The sequence below is a fragment of the Ursus americanus genome, chromosome 2 (assembly GCF_024610735.1).
Source record: "Ursus americanus isolate L20-20 chromosome 2, mUrsAme1.1.p, whole genome shotgun sequence".
NCBI classification, from domain to species: Eukaryota; Metazoa; Chordata; class Mammalia; order Carnivora; family Ursidae; genus Ursus; species Ursus americanus.
This window is the reverse complement of record NC_142128.1, coordinates 67,402,774-67,420,002: the sequence shown is the minus strand read 5'-3', so window position 1 is coordinate 67,420,002 and position 17,229 is coordinate 67,402,774.

Below are 17,229 nucleotides of genomic sequence, written 5' to 3'. Positions count from 1 at the left end.
AGCAGTTCCCACGGAGGTCACAAAGACATCATGGACCTGGGCTAGGTTTTTTTTCTTGACCAGAGGTGGGCTGTATTTAAATTTTAAACACATTGATTCATGGACAGAACCACTCCCCATCAACACACACGCACTTCATTTCACACCTCCATGACCCTCATCGACAAACCTGCGTGTTGACCTAGGTGTCCTGGGTGGCAGGGAGCCCGGAGAGGCTGTGTATGGTACAGCGGGAGGGTAGAGGAGGCAGGAGATGGGGCTGGGGAAGCAAGCTCATCTATCTCACAAATGGAATTGGTTACAAGGACCCACTTGTGTCAAGTGGTTATTTGAAGGCATGGTCTCATTTTCATCTGTAGCTTCTTTTTTTTTTTTATTTAAAGATTTATTTATTTATTTGACACAGAGAGAGACAGCCAGCGAGAGAGGGAACACAAGCAGGGGGAGTGGGAGAGGAAGAAGCAGGCTCATAGCGGAGGAGCCCGATGTGGGGCTCGATCCCAGAACGCCGGGATCACGCCCTGAGCCGAAGGCAGACGCTTAACGACTGAGCCACCCAGGTGCCCCTCATTTGTAGCTTCTAACACAAATGTCCTAGGCACTCATTTGTAAGGCCCCGCCTTTGGGGATATAAGGATAGGGTTAGGGTTGCTTTTTTGCCCATTCGGGTGCGCTATTCCTGTCAGCACCTATCTTCTTATTTCCTAACAGGCTCCACTCATGAAGGAGATTTCACTGTGTTCCTGCTGTCCAGCAGAAACCTGGAAGGAAGGGTGATCTGGAGGCCAAGCATCATCTGTCTCCAAGCCAGGGTGACTGCAGAATGGCAGGTGGATTTGGGGATTGTTCTCAGCCCCTGGGTAGCCTGACAGTCCCTCCATTTACATGTGAGTGTTCTGTGATCAAGCAGGGTGTCATTTACTTTAGATCTGACCCATTTCAGCAGTGGCGGCGAGTACCCGTGGGGCAGCTGGGGGTCCAGGGGCTGTGGACCCGAACGGTTTGAGGAGTTGCAGCTGGTAGCTTCCGTGTGTTCAAGGACTGGGCGTTGGTAGGTCCACTCTGCTCCCAGCTTCCCCTCTTGGGACACCGTGCCAGCCAGCCTGGGAGACCTGGGCTCGGTCAGGTGTTTCTGGATGATAACACACTGTCCAGAGAGTATAGACAAGGCCTGGGAGCTGCGGATTAAGAGCCCATCCCAGCTTCTGATAAGGACGTTTGGGTGGGGGAGGCCTTGATGCCTCAGCAAGCAAGCCCAGGGCGAAGAAACCCTCCCCTGTGAGTCTGACATCCGCTCTCTAACAGCCTTACGGGGGCCAAGGCAGTGAGGACTCCTGGCTTCCAGGCCCGTATTGGCACCCAGGACCAGCAAAGCATGAGGCAGCGGAAGGAGTTCTGGGGTGGGAGGGAGAATATATGGGTTGTAAACGTCTGGGTTCTTCTGAACTAGCTGTGTGAGTTTGGACAAGCCCCTCCATTTTCCTGTCTCAGAAATTAGGGAGTTGGATTAAATGACCTCTGTTCCTTTCTTTGGCTTTTGATTCTAAATCGTCTCCATTATCCTGGCAAGCACGGAGGACAGATGAGCACAATTATTATCATTATTTTCAATTAGATGAACTGGAAGGTCATTTGGGTTAGGAAGTGGAGAGACAGTCTTCTCCTTGCTTGAATCTGACTCTGGCCTATGATAAAGTTTCAATTTCCACACGCAGTGAGGCCGTGCTGCCGAGGTTAACAGCTCAGGCTCCGGGCTTAGGCCCTCTGGGGGTCTGATCTCGCCTCTACCACCTCCCTCCTGGCCCTGCCACCTGGAGCAAATTACTTCAACCAGGCCTCCATTTCCCCATTTGTAAAATGGGACTAAGGATAGAACCCACCTCAAAATGTGGAGGACGATTAAAGGATATCGAAACTACGTAGAATAGCCCTTGGCATATTTAAGTCTGCTACAAATGAGAATTGTAGTTTTAAGTACTAGTTCATCTGAATTGGTCCTGAGATGAATAAGGACACTCTTGACATTCTGATACCTGGGAGGAAGTCATTGTTGAAGGAATATTTCTAGAGCCTCCCAGGATGGTGGCAGTTAACAACATCCAAGCAGCCTGTGTCCTCCCCCATTGAAAGATGGTTTTCAATCCTTTGCTTCAAAGTCTTCACAGCCCACGGGCACCTGGCTGGCTCAGTCAGTAGAGCATGTGACTCTTGATCTCAGAGTTGTGAGTTCAAGTCTCCCATTGGGCATGGAGCCTACTTAAAATAAAAACAAAACAAATAAACAAAAAGTCTTCACAGTCCAGGGAGCCCTTCCTGACGTCATGCAGCCCGGAGGAAGTACTCTGTAAGTCCCTGCAGAATGAATGAATGTACTCCTGTCTGATCTTTGCCATTCTTGCTGAAATGTACCCTGTCCTTGCCAGACACTTGAGCTCATTGGCTGGAGGGAGCTCTGACCTCTTGGCTCTGTGAGCTGTTTGTGGATTAATACCAAACTGGGCTGTGTGCTCATTCGCACACAGAGTGGGTGGGGAAACGGATTTTCCAATAACAACTTCGCTTATCTCCATCCTGCCCACCGGTGGAATCACACCCACGCGGTCCTTCCAGGAAGAGAGAGAAATGGGGAAGCTGAGAAGGGCAAGCCTGGTGAGTTCTGGAGAGTTCTGGTTTTCCCTCTGCACCACTTCTTTGCAGAGCTGGCATGAAAAACATTTGAGCTCAGTCTGAGAGGCTCTCAGGGCCCTGGATAATGATCTGACACAAACAAGCATACTGAGATGTGTTGCCGGTCCTCTTCCCTGGTTTGAGAGGACCCCGCTTCTCTGGGCACCCACAGCTCCCAAATCATTTTGCTCCCAGCTGAAGTGGCTCTACCACTCTCCACCCCCGTTCCCATAAACAAGGGCAGGCCTTTATTCAACCCTTGTCCAGCAAACCTGTCGGGCTGCCCAGGACACATCAGATAAGACGAGGTTGTAGCTGGGCAGGTTGGAGCAAGGGCTACTTTCCTTACCAGCATGAGCAGGGAGGGGCCGTTTCAAGTCCGGTGGGCACTGGAGGAGCGCAGGTAGGGCCAGGCTGGCAGTGAAGGAAGATGGCCAGACAGAGGCTGCGGTGAGCACAGAGAGTGAGCTCAGGCTTTGTCTGAAAAGGACCTTGCTCTTTAGCTGTAGTCTGCTGTCCTCCTGGGAGACCAGTGATACCAGTTATTGTGATTTTTCAAGAGAAACCTGAAATACAGACTTTTATTTCACATCTCCCTAAGTGCTAACGATGACAACTAATTTTTTTTTCAAGCGGTAAACTGCTTTTAAGTACGTATTTGCGTAGGCTTTCCATTTGTGACTTGTGATGCGCCTTGGATCACCTGGGAGTAGGCATGTAGGGCTTTCTGACCCCATCCCGCATGCTAGGATGAGGCTATGCATTGAGGACATCGATGGCATACTGTCACCATGGCCATGATCTCTTGAAGGAACATTCTAACATGTTCCTGATAGGACCGAGGACACACATGGGGCCTCTGCTTCCCCTCCAAGGTTTAGATTATAAGCAGCTCAGCCCACCCTCAACTGGTGCCCACTAACTCATGCCTGGGACTGTAGCCTCTGAGCCTTGGCTCAAAGAATGTTCTGCCCCCTCCTACCTACCTACTTTTGTTTAATTAACTCTTGTCTCTCAAGCTTCAGATCTTCTCTTCCAGCTTTTCAATGACATTGTCCCTTCCCATGTTACCCAGTTTTTTCCTCTGTCCTAGTCCTTACAACCCTGAATTTCCTGCTAGAATGCAGGCCAGGGCCCTTACCTGAGCAGTGCCTGGTGCTTAGTAGGTGTTAGTGAATACTGGTTTAACAGATGAATGTTAAAGTTGCCAAGAGTAAAGGCTAATAGATGAAAGGAATTTAGATGAGGGGGGAAGAAAAAAATCAAATCCCTTCAAGGTCTGCCATCGAGGGGTCCCCTCTCAGAATAGCTAACCTGTGATTTCACCTTCTTAAGAAAACAGTCCTTTGAATCTTGCAGGCTCTTAGGTCTCTGAGCACCTGCTATTGAAATGTAAATGTTACTTAGAGAGGGGTGGACACACTTTAAATCATAATGTAGGGGAACCTCAGTTATCAATTAACTCCCTAAAGTGGGTTTCCCCAGAAGGTAATCATCGGGGAAAGAAGGCTGGGCTGGGACGTGTGGGGAAGGCATTCTGACCAGGATAGCAGGAGAGGGAGAACACACAGAGATACTGAATACCGCTCCTGTCCACAGAAATCCTTCCCAACGTCTACTTTGGAGGCCAGCCGCTGGGTGGTAGAAATACCTCTAGGCTTAAGAGTTGGGAATTAGGGGCTCTAGCTTCAGGTCTGACAAAAACCAGTACTAGATTAGTCTTTGACATCTCAGACTAGTCTTTTCTCCCTTCTGAGCCTCCGTTTTCTCATCTGTAAAATGAGTCACTCGAGCTAAATCACCTCTCACCATCCCATTTCCATTTCCAGACAGAACAGGAGAATCTCTGCTTCTTCTGGGCCGTGTAGGCCGGCACAGACCCCCGGTCTGCTGCGTCACACTTGAAATAACACAACAGCCTTCCACCTGTCTCCCTACGGGGCCTGGCCAGTAGCGCGGGCTGCCGCAAACCTCATTTTCCTCATGCTGTTCCCTTTCTGCTGCCTTCCTTCGCCGCTCTGAATGTCCACGATGGGGATACAAGGCTCTCTGAATCTTTCCAACCCCAGACACCCTGGGAAACGGCCTCACCAGGCCAGGACCCCCGACCGTCTCCATTCTCTCCTGCTCACCTTTCCTTGCAGCCAGGACCCCCTCTGCAAGTCTCTCTACCCTGCCAATTACCGTGGCCGCAAAGCACCTGTCGAAGTGCTCTGACACGTTTTCTTCTAGGACAGGAGCAGCTACTGGGAGCTGACCACCCATGGCTCCCAGGCGCTCTGCCCAGTGCCTTCCACAAAGCCTCTCTCCCGCCATCTCCACAAGCACCCTGGGAGATATTGTCACCCCAGGGTCACAGATGAAGGAGGCACAGCACCAAGAAGCAGAGGCGGACGGTGGTGGAAACAATTAAAATCTGTACGCGTCTGTCTCCAGAGTCCACGCTTTTCTTCCGTTCACCGGCCACCTCTCCAGGATGCCTTCCCTGAATAATTCCGCTTGTGCTCTTGAAAAACATTCTCACCTCCAGGCTTTTCACCATTGATAGCTGTGGTTTAAAACTGCTTACGCTTTCATAATAGATTCCTTATTCCAGGGCCTCTTAATGATGTATGCACATCGTTTATTACTGTTTACATTTGTATAACAAATACAGTCAGCACATCTCCATGTGTCGCTTTGGGTTGGTGTCTGGAGGCTTTGCAAGCTCACGTCCCTCTCTTGCTGTTACCACACGCGCCCCCCTAGGGAGGACCGTTGTCCTCTATTTCTCCCTACACCCCTGTGTGCGGCCCACGGCTTGGGGGTGCCACAGTGTGAGGAAAGCTATGGTTAAGTAAACAGTGTCGTGCCTTGTCCTCACGGCCCTCTTCCCCTCTTCCCACTCCAGACCCAGAAAGAAAGGTGCCCGCTCTGGGAGTTTCCTCAAAGGGCGTGAGGGAGCCCGGTGGGCTGGCGGCCCTGTGTATGTGCACGGTTCCCAGCACACGGTCTACACGCTGGTGAACGTGATCTTGGGCAGACGCTGGTGGTAGGCCTTCACTGACTCTCCTCAGTCCAGTCTGTTCCACCCAGAACCACAGCCACTTGACGTCACGAGCAATGAGTAGGCAGAGACCGATGCAGACCTAGGTAAGTCTGGAAATAAAGGAAGGCTTTTCTTTGGAATAGACTTTCACATGACATGGGCTGCTACCTTGCTTAAGGATTCCCTGTTCAGGCCTGGACCATGGTCCAAAGAGTATCCGACCCTGTTTGAGAGGGAGATGACCACGGGAGGGAGGAGAGGGGCAGAGGCAAAATTCTCTGAGCCATCTTTTCTTGATGGGTGTTCTTGTCCTGGTTCTAGAAAAGCTGGTGCCGGAGGGGATGATCCCTGGAGGGGAAGGGGGGGTGGGGTGGCCGTGTTGGTGCATTTGAGCAACTCAGCGGCCCGTTCTCAGCAGCTGGTGGGGGCCAGGAGACGTGCAACTAAGCACCCGGCACCCTCACCCCCACCCCCAGCTCCTCCCTGGCTCAACTCCTCCTGCGAACTCTTTCTTCTTTCGGGGGGAGGTCCCCCTGCCAGCTGCCCTCTCCTCCAGGTGTTTCCTGTGCGCCCTTTGTTTGCGGGCGGGGTGGCCGAGGCTGGGAAGGAGTCTGCGTGGGCCTCCCGCTAGCCAATGGCAGCCCGTGGGGGGGAGGCGGGCCCTCCTGTATCTGGGGAGAACTGACCAGAAGCAGCAGCTGCCTCCCAACACCTGCCTTCCTGAGAGCCTGTAAACAGCGCGGGCCCAAGGAGGCTTCCTCCGCAGAGCAGGGCAGGGCTTTCGGCGGGGTCAGACCAAAGGGGATCATTTCCCAAGTGAAAATTCCAGAAGCTCCCCCCTCCCACAATTCCCCTTTCCCCAAAGGAGGGGGTCAAGGCCTAAGGTGTGGGCCACCCCAGGAACCTCGGGGCAAGGGACTCGAATCCCTACAGGACGAGCCCAGGTGGCCCTGGGTCACCCTCCACTGTCCACCTGCCACGAAGTGGATGGCATTGCTTCTCGAGGCGAGAGCCAAGAGTGGCCAGGTAGAGCCTCTCTGTCCTTCCCTCAGACCTGGAATAACAGCACACCCCATCCTCACCGAGCCCGCTCCCCCCATCAGCCCCAGCCAGCGGGTGCAAAGCCACATGCCGTCTTGGGTTTCTCGCTGGCCACTCTTCCCAGGAAGGCAGGCACTATTTGTGGGTCAGGTTTCTGAGTTTCAGTTGAAACGATCCACTCATCTGGATGATTATTTATCTATGTCTCCCTGTCAGGCTGTTGGCTCCTGCGGGGCCTGGCTGTTCGGATGCTACTTTTTATCTCCGGTGCTTGCGCGGGGACTGGCACATAGTGGGCCCGTAACAATACTGTAAACAATGGCGGAGTGTTACCTTTGTAACCCTTTTCTGTCTGTACGTTTGTGGCGGGCCAACAGAATAACACAATACTAAATAGCACTGGGGAGCCTCCCCCGTGTACATAATCTCGTTCAAGCCGCAGAACCCGAGGCACTGACATTATTGCCGTTGGACTAGAGAAGAGGAGACCGAGGCTCTGGAAGGTGAAGCAGGCGAGCTACAGGTGCACAGCTAGTGAGCTCCAGTCCGGGAAGGGCTGAATAAACAGAAACAACAAGAAAAATGAAGGCACAACTGGACCCATGACTTCTTCTCATTCTTCCTGCCCTCCCTGAGTTCTCTGGTCTGCTGGATTCCAGGAACCTTTACGCCAGGCCACAGTTCACGTTGCAGAAAGTCAAAAAAGAGAAGTCTGGGTTCTCAATCTGACACGTCGTTTAAGTTCAAGCTCCGGTTGTCTCTCCTCTGGGAGATCCTTGCCATTTGTCCTAAAGTAGTTTTATAAAAAACTTTTTGAGCTCTCAAAGGAAGGAGCTGCTGCTCCCTCCCTCCCTCACGTGGATGGTGTCTTGTGTACGTATGTCTTCTGTGGATTTCTTTTTTGTTTTTGTATCATATTTCCGATCAAATGTAAGGCTGTAGAGATCACCTCTGAGTAGGATCTGGATCTGAATCTGACAGCAAGAGGGCCGGGGGACCAGGTCGTCTGGTCTAGGCACTCCAGTGACCAACCCCTCCTCTGCCCTTTGTGTCTTTCTAGTCGGGACATCTCAGTCCAGTAGGGACAGACCAGCCGGATGGATTGCTTCGCCCTCAGCTGCTGATTTCCCAGCCCTGGTGCAAAACACAGGAACTCCTTGTGTTCATTGTGACCCACTTCCTTTCATCCCTGAGCCTGTCAGGGTGGAGGCTTAGGTCCCAGTGGCGTCTCTTGTTTTCCCAAAAGGATAATAACCTCCCTGTCATCGTCACTGCTTGACCGAGAGACTTTTCCCATGTTACCTCCCAGGTGGGGAAAGCAAAAAATGGAACACTGAGGGTGTCGTGGAATGAGATTCAAAGACACTCACGAGGGTGGAACAGGACGTACACGCACTTGTTAAAATTAGAGTGTTATGGGAATGTGATGGATTGGAGTGGATCAATGCTGGCCTTGGAGTCCAGGGTCTGTATCTGGAGTCTAGCACAGGGCCAGCTGCACGTGACAGCTTGAAAGATCTGTTCTCCAGGTCGACTTTCAGCTTTCTGTCTGCCCTTTGATGCCCTGAGATGGGTCCTTGGGAGAAGCACAGGGTGGGGGAGAAGGCAAAGATGAGGAAACGGAGTTTTTGTCCTCAAGGTGTTGCCAGTCCAAGGGAGGTGATGGGATAATTACATATGAGAGTACAGGAAAGACTGAGGCAGGGACTAAATGCAAACGAATGGAAATGACACAGAGCAATACATGGCACAGAAGTTCATACCCAGATGGTGGTTAGACAACTGGAAATGGTCAGAGATGGGTGAGGTTAGCTTGAGCGAGGGTTGGGAAAGAGACATGTTTTGAGAAATGCCTTCACTCTCATCTGCCGGAGAAGAAACCCAAACCAGCCTTGGCCAACACAAACAGTAGGAGGTCAGGTGGGTGGATGGAAGGGCAGGGGCATGAAGCCAGGTAGGAGGAGAGCAGAGATCTGTCCCGTGTGTCCCTAGGCAGCCATTCTGCTTCCCCCACCCCCCCGCCTGCCCCCCAACCCAGCCCCCCAGCACCACCAGACCAGACTTTCTGCAGAAAACGCAAGGGGGGGGGCAGTTTAGCCCAGAGGCAGGCCTGTGGCCTCAGAATCATGATTTTGCATATGCTACACTTTTATTGTTTTAAGACCTAAGGAATGGCTCCCCTTTATTCTGAATTTTTTGAGATCTCTTAGCCCTTTAACCTAGAGTTCCCACTAATCCCCCCCTATCGGGCTGGGCTGATGTTGGAAGGCAGAGAAAGAAGGGAGACAAAAATCGGAGATTCAACAGACCGGCAGGTGGGTGGGGTAAGCAGGGGAAGCCTCCATTATTTCAGGATAAAAAAAAGATCTTTGCATCGCCCTAGACCTTTCTGCTTTCAACTGCCTCACAAAAGAAGAGGTATGAAGTGCTTTGAAAATGTTGAAAGTGCCATGTCCACTCCACCTCCTGGGAGGTATGGGTGCGGGGAAATTGAGAGTAAAGCCTTGTATTTGCACAGCCTCTTCTGTTTATAGAACATTGGATTGCACATCTGCTTATTTTTCACGGTGCTGGGAGGCAGAGGCGGCAGGTGATTTTACCCCCAACCAACAGAGAGGAAACTGGGAATCCGACAGCCAAGGTGACCTGCCCAAGTTACACAACAACCAGATAGGGAGCTGGGAGTGGAGCCGGGCCCGCCGATTCCTGGTCCACTCCTCTCCATGAGCTTCCACTGTTCGGGAGCATGTGCGGATTATTTTGATGGGATCCCATGCTAGAACAATTCAAACTTGATTATTTAATGGCGGAGGACCCAGATCCCACTGTTCGCCACCTGTCCCCAAGGCCTTGGATTTTCCCTTTAACCCTATTTCTGAGCAGGTGAAACAATACCCAGTCAAGGGATTTTGCATCATGAAAGCCTCAAAGCCCAAAGCCCGAAACTACCACGGCCCAGCACTGCTGCCCTACATTGAGGTCTCCCATCCCGGGGCCCCGGGCCCTGCACAGAGCTGGCCAGAAGCCGAGGAGGAGCATGGGGGCAGAGCCTCCCCAGAGGAGGACAGATGGGCAGGCTGGCCCCGGCACCAGTGCTTTGAACAACCTTTTTGTTTTCCAGCCAAACATCCAGCGTCAGTACCCACCCCCCCGCCCACTCCCTGGCAGCCTCCCACCCCCAGCTCCGCCAACATGTGTCTTTGGGCTGGCTCTGAGGAGCTGATGGGCTCTGGAGGGATGGGGGCTGTTCTTTATGACTGGGAGCCGATGAAAGAAGGCTGGCAACTGTTGCCATCTGTCTGGTGGGACGTCACCAGGGAGGGTCTCGCCCATTCACTCCTTCACGCACCGCTGGGCTCAGGCCTTTTGTTTGGTTGGCTGGCCGTGGGGGGGCTTCTGCAGGGCAGTGAAGGGAGGCAGCGGGTGAGAGAAGCAGCTTCTTTGTGTCTGGACCAAACTTTCAGTGACTCACTAAGATAATTTGCATGAGGACGCTGCCCAAGCCCCAAACCGCTCAACTGATTGACAACCTCCAGCCCTCTTCCCATTTCACACCCCTCCACCTCCCCCTTCTGCCTATAGCTCCCCTGGGGTTGGAGGGAGTGGCCCTAGCTCCTCCGCAGGGATGGGGAGCCCGAAAAGCCACTCTGGTCTCCTCTCTCCACCCTCTGTCCCCATCCTTTTCCCAGTTCCTTGGGTGTCTGGTGTCTTCCTCTCTCCCCACCCCCATCAATCCCTTAGAGTTCCTCGCTTTTTGTTTGGTTTCTGCGGCCTGGCAGGCAGAGGGGCCAGAGCAGGAGAAAAGGCCCATTAGCTGCCGGCAGCTGAGTAGGAAAAGAAAGGCGCTGAATAGAGCCGGTGGGGTTGGCAGCCCTCCAACCCAGCTCCTGGTCTTTGAATAACACCCCAGGCCGGGGGCTGGGATCAGAGTGGGGGAGGCTTTGGGGCATTTAATTATTTAAAGGTCTCAATAAAAGGAGTTAAGTCCCTGGGGAAGGGGGAGGCTAGGCAGATGGTGTGCCCAAGAAGCTGGGAAGCGGGTGCCCCATGAGCCAAGATGTGGGTGGGGGCGGTAGGGAGTCTGAGCCAGAGGTCAGAGGTCAGGCAGTAAGAGTGGCCGGAAGTGAATCAGAGATTGCTCTCCAGACCCAAACAGTGCCTCACAAGTAGCTTTTCCCTACACCAGGTGGGAGCAGGGGCTCAACCTCTCCTTCCTGAACTCCTGCCCCACCCCAACTCTCCAACCTCAGAGTTCATATCTGCCCTAAGTGAGGTCCGTTTTGGAAGCATACAACAAAGCTGTAGAGTGTGGGGGTCACCCCTTCACCTCTCTTCTGGCACTTAGAGATGCTTCAGATTGGTGCCCCGGTGGTGATCAGGACTGGGCAGATGGGTGGTAGGCTTTTCTCGCCTTCACTTCCTCTCTCTTTTTCTTTCTCTTTTCTCTTTTCTTTTCTTTCCTTTTCTTTCCATTCTTTCCTTCTTTCTTCTTTGTGGTAAAGCTCCTATATCATAAAATTCACCATTTTATCTGGTTTCATTTTATGCGGTGAGACCACACAGTGAGTTTGTGGAAGTACTGGCAAGGCAGATAACTGGAGTCCCTGCTCTTGGGGGCACATGCTGCTTCAAAAGGCCGCCCATCCCAGCCTTTTTCTCTGACAACACTGCAGTAAGTGTTGCATCATGAAGAGCAAGGTCAGATGGGGCCCCTAGGTGGAAACATACTACCTAGGTTCGAATCTGGCTCTGCCATTTACTAGCTCTGTGACCACAGGCAAGGTACTTCTCAATGCCTCAGTTTTCTCGTCTTTAAAATGAGCATAAAAATTAGTTTCCATTCCATGTTGTTGAGGGGATTAATATATGAGAAGAGCTTAGACGAGTGCCTGGCTCTTAGTAAGCACACAGTGTTACTAAATATTGTTATTACCCTTACCAGCCCAGGAGGCATTTATATAGGCTACACAATGGAGACTGAGAGAAACGGGGAATCCGGGAATTGGGTATGAGGCCAAAGGAGACTTTGGTGAGGGCAACAATTTGCTTCCGCCCTCTCTCCCATTTGTAATGAGCTATGGTTGGAAATGTGGTCTTTACTCTTCCTAAAATCACAGTGCTGCTCGGTAACCCCCTTTCCCACCTGCACCCCTCTTCCACCTTCACCAGGCTGAGCCAGCGGCTCAGGTCCTCAGGTTCCGAGACCCTCTGGTCCAGACCCTTGCTGTGTGGCAGTTTGGGCATTATGGTTGGCCCCATTTTACCGGTGGAATAACCAATCCAAAAGGTGAGGGCACTTGAGATTTAATTCTTTTACTTCCTGGAGCTTTTGTCACTCTCCTTAGCCCCTCCCAGACTGCATGGCCACCCGGCATGAGGTGGTCACTAGGTCACGATGTGGCACACACTGCAAGACAGCATCTTTGTGAAAGTCTCGGTGTCAGGTGGGGTGTGTTTTCTGCACCTTCCAGCGGACGCAGTTCTCTCGTCCTCAACCTGCCTGGGGGGCAACAGCGACGCCTTTCAGCCCGTGACAGCGGAGGATCCCCACCCGGGACGGAAGGGCCTGGAATCAGACCTGCCCAGCGAGGGTGGAGCGGCGGGGAGGAGGGAGAGGGGGCAGGCTGCCGGTGTGAGGGCAAGCAGGTGTCTGGCTCCCTCCCTCCCTCCCGGATATGGGCCGAGGGAGGAGCCCTGGGCCACCCACCCACGTCCCTCAATCCTCCACCGAGCAGCTGGCTGGGACCTTGAAACTTGACCAAACGCGCTCGCTTCTGCTCTCCTCGCTCTGCTACAGCGCGGGCGCCGCCGCCGCCGCGTCCTCTCGCGCTGGGAAGCCCCACCTTGGCAACAAGCTGCTGATTGGCTGGCGGGGGAGCGGAGCGGACCAATCAAAGTCTTCCCTGACGCTGGAGGTGCGGCCGAGAAGTTTTTAAAAAGGGAAGTAGGGGCGGGGGCACTAGGTGGTTGCCAAGCTCAGCTGCTCTGCAGGTTGGCTGCTGCGGAGAACGAGGCCTTTCCGAAAGAGGCGGAAGGCCAAGGGCGGCCTCTTGGCGCGGCGGCTGCGGTGCCCGGAGCCACTCCCGCCCGCCACCTGCTGCCCGAGTGCCTCGGGTCCCTAAAGCTACCGTCCGTCGTGTCCCCATTTCTCCGACACCCTCGCAGCCATTCTTGAGCAAGTCTAGAGATTCTGGGTTTTCGAACCTCTAATCCTTCCCGGTCCTGTTTCCAAAATCCCTGTAGATGTGGGCGTTTACTTCCCCAAGTTCATTCCCTGGGCCCTCTTCGTTTTCTTCCTGTATGTCTGCAGGCGCTCACCCACCCTCTAAAACCAAATTGACCATCGCTTCATGTACTCTAATACAGTACATATTTTCTGAGGACACATTACAAGTGTCGTAAGAGAAAGTATCTTGAATAACTTTGTCCCCCCATCCCAACCCACACAAACATACACACGCATATAGACTCAAAGGACCCAGCGTGGTAGAAACGAAATGAAGACTAGAGACAGGTGACCAGGGGTTGACTTCAGCCTCTTTCACTTACTGATTGTGTGATCTCAAGCAGTTACTCAACCTCTCTGAACCTGTTTCCTTCCATGAAAAATGCTCGTGTTGATAGCACCCGCCTCGTAGCACTGCTGTGACAAAATACCAGGCACGTGAATGTTTACTAATGATGCTATTATTTCAGGGACTGATCACAAAGGAATGAGTATTCCTTTCCCACATTTAATCTCAGCCCTCCGATCTTGGTTTGGCTGCTACAGAGAACGCTTGATTTTAGGGACATTTAAGATTCCTATCTATAAGGCTACTATCCAAAATCTATAAAGAATTTATCCAACTCAACACCAAAAACCCCAAATAGTCCGGTTAAGAAATGGGCAGAAGACATGAACAGACACTTTTCCAAAGAGGACTTCCAGACGGCTAACAGACACATGAGACGGTGCTCAGCATCACCCATCATCAGGAAAATACAAATCAAAACCACAACGAGATACCACCTTACACCTGTCAGAATGGCTAAAATTAACAACACAAGAAGCAACAGGTGTTGGCGAGGATGCGAAGAAAAGAGAACCCTCATGCACTGTTGGTGGGAATGCAAACTGGGGCAGCCACTCTGGAGAACAGTTTGAAGGGTCCTCAAAAAGTTAAAAATAGAATTACTCTTCGATCCAGCAATTGCACTGCTAAGTATTTACCGAGACAATGCAAAAATACAGCTTTGAAGGGACACAGGAACCCCGATGTTTACAGCAACATTATCAACACTAGCCAAACTACAGAGAGGGCCCAGATGTCCATCGACTGATGAATGGATAAAGAAGATGTGGTGTATTGCCATTTGCAATGACGTGGACGGAGCTAGAGGGTGTTATGCTAAGCAAAATAGATCAGTAAGAGAAAGACAGATGCCATATGATCTCAGTCATATGTGGAATTTAAGAGAGAAAACAGATGAACATAAGGGAAGAAGGGAAAAAAGAGAGAGAGGGAAACAAACCATGAGAGACTCATAACTATAGAGAACAAACTGAAGGTTGCTGGAGGGAGAGGTGGGGGGTGGACTGGATGGGTGAGGAGCATTAAAGAGAGCACTTGTCGTGTTGAGCACTGGGTGTTGTATGTCAGTGATGAATCACTGAATTCTATTCCAGAAACCAGTACTGCACTATATGTGAACTACTTAAAATTGAAAAGAAAAAGATTCCTATCCATAAAGCGATATGAGACACAGACTAAAACTTAGTATAGGGTACTGCTTTTAGCTCATGGATTTTTACCAAGGGAGAGATGTCTTGGCAAGACAGAATTCCTCTTTTCCTCAAGGCCTTTTCTTCAAATTCCTCTCGCTCAAAAATGTTACAAAAGCAGCATCTGAGGATTTACAATCCATGTCATTTGAATAGGATTTGACATTGTCCTTTTTTTTTTTTATGGACTTGTGGAGTGCGTTATTTCATCTCCCCATATACCTACATTAACACCAAGATGTGATTGTACCCCTCTCCTGAAGCCCCCCAGAGATCCATCTCTTCTGCAGACTTTGCCTCCCCCCAAAATACTACACACTGGTACACAGATTTTCTTCAGGGAAGAGACTGGAAATTCAGTGCTCACAGACCCCCGGTGGCCACCCAGTTCTGACACCTGCTGGGTCCTGTTGATGTCTGAAGGGGGCCTTTGTGGATGTTTTGCATTGTTAAATACAAAGGCAATGATGGGGGGGGGGCACCTCGGTGGGGCAGGATGATGGGGACAGGGACGAGGGCAAGGAGCACACAGCATTGAGGTACAGTTCAATGGGAGGCAGTAGACCTGGGTTTCAGTGTTGAGTCTACGCCACCAGAGCCAAGTCAATCAGAAGTGATAGGTCTCAATTACCCTATCTGTAAAATGGGGTGAATCATACTTGCCTCCATACTGGGTAGATATTTTAGGAAAAGAAATGAAGTCATACAGTTGAAAGCACTTTATATTTTTAGAAAAGAAAAAAAGGTATGTGGGGGTGGGATGGGTGGGTGGGTAATAGGCTGATAAATCCATTACATGTCACTGTTTTCGTTGGGCCCAAAAGAATATGATCCAACAGGTGTTATTTAAAAATTTGGAAACCAGCTCTGTGCTAACTCCGGCGGGGTATGTGAAGGAATCACGTGACATGATCTCTACATTTATTTATTTATTTTTAAATATTTAATTTATTTATTTGACAGAGAGAGAGGCAGTGAGAGAGGGAACATAAGCAGGAGGAGTGGGAGAGGGAGAAGCAGGCACCCCACTGAACAGGGAGCCCGATACAGGGCTCGATCCCAGGACTCTAGGATCATGACCTGAGCCAAAGGCAGATGCTTAACCGACTGACCAACCCAGGTGCCCCTGATCTCTACTTTTTTTTTTTAATAATATTTATTTTGTTATATTAACCACCATACAGTACATCCCCAGTTCTTGGTGCAATGTTCCATGATTCATTACTTGCCGATCTCTACTTTTAAAGGATTTACCATCTCAAACCAGGTTGCTCCACGAACACATGAAACATTGATATGTGGTACTGATGGTGGGTTTGCAATGAAGCTTCCCAACCCTATCCTATTCGATGCTACAAGGAAAGGATGATCTGATGATGTGACAATGGAACTGGTAAGTGGAAGTGCCCCACTTGGACAGCACAGCTGCTGGCCTCTTACTGTTGCCTTTCTGTCCTTGGCAGAGCACGGGCGTCTTACTTCTCACTGCTGCCATCACCAGTGCTGGTGGGTCATGGCCTCATGCCTTGTGACGGGCTGGTGGAGATGCCAGTGTCTTCCCTGGGGCCTCCTGGCCTCCTCACCTCTGATGCTGCCCTTCACCTAGAGTCGTGGAGGTTCCGGCTCCTGACACTTCCTCACCTGTACCCTTCCACCGCCACGAGTTACAAACGCCATCGCAACTACTGTAACTGCAGCACTGCTCTAGGGTGTCCCCACTGGGGTGTTATTGTCCCCATCCCTTCTGTGCTGGCCAAGATAGGCCGCCTTCCTTCCCCCGTCCACAAGAAGAAGAAGGGTGCTAGTGTACCCCTTCTCATCCCTACTTTTGCCCTGGGTAGACTAGAAAAGATGCAAGGTGCTCACCTTTCCCCCCAGCACAGAGGGTTGGGTCCCTGCCTTCTTGGTTGGGGATGCTGGTCTGCAATGGGGTGAAGGACCAGTTCTGTTGCTCATGGTTGGTGGGCTGATTCCAGCTCCAGATTTCCAGGGCTGGGCCAGCAGATTTTGAGATTGCCCAAATGAGGCTCAGCATAGCTTCTGCGGAGGAATAGGTCACTGTAACTGCTCTCATCTTTGAAAATAAAAGCTGGGCTACCCTAATTAAAATTAAGAATCAATACCAAGTCTCAGCCATCAGACTGCCAAAATGACTCAAGTCTGAAGCAGTATTTGGCATTGTGGGATGTGGGGAAATGGGGGCTCTCATGTACCATTGGTGGGAATGTACATTTTTACACCCACTTTGGAGAGCAGGCTGACAACGTCTAGAAGAGGTAAACTGCTCAGACTTCACACTCGGCCGTTCCCTTCCGGGCGTGTAGACCAGTGGTTCTTAACTGGTGGTGCTTTCGGCCCCAAAGGAATATTTGGCAACCCTGGAGACATTTCAGATTGCTTTGTTTTCTACTTATACCAACCCAAAAATATGTGCCCTTTCTTTTCCTTTGTTGCTTGGTTTGGTGCGCATGTGATGCCTACCTCTGACTGTTTTTGCTGTCATCGAGATGTCATCCACAGGACCCGGTCTGCGGGGCCTGGGTCTTAGTGTTTGTCTGGTATTCTGACCCCAAGCCCCTGGAAACATCTGTCTGACATCCTACATGAAGCCCTTTTAGTCTGCTTTAGAGAAGTCCCCTGTAGATGAAATAATGGATTGACTAGTGTACCCCCAAATTATTCATGTCTGTCCAGAACCTTAGAAAATGGTCTTATTTGGAAACATGTA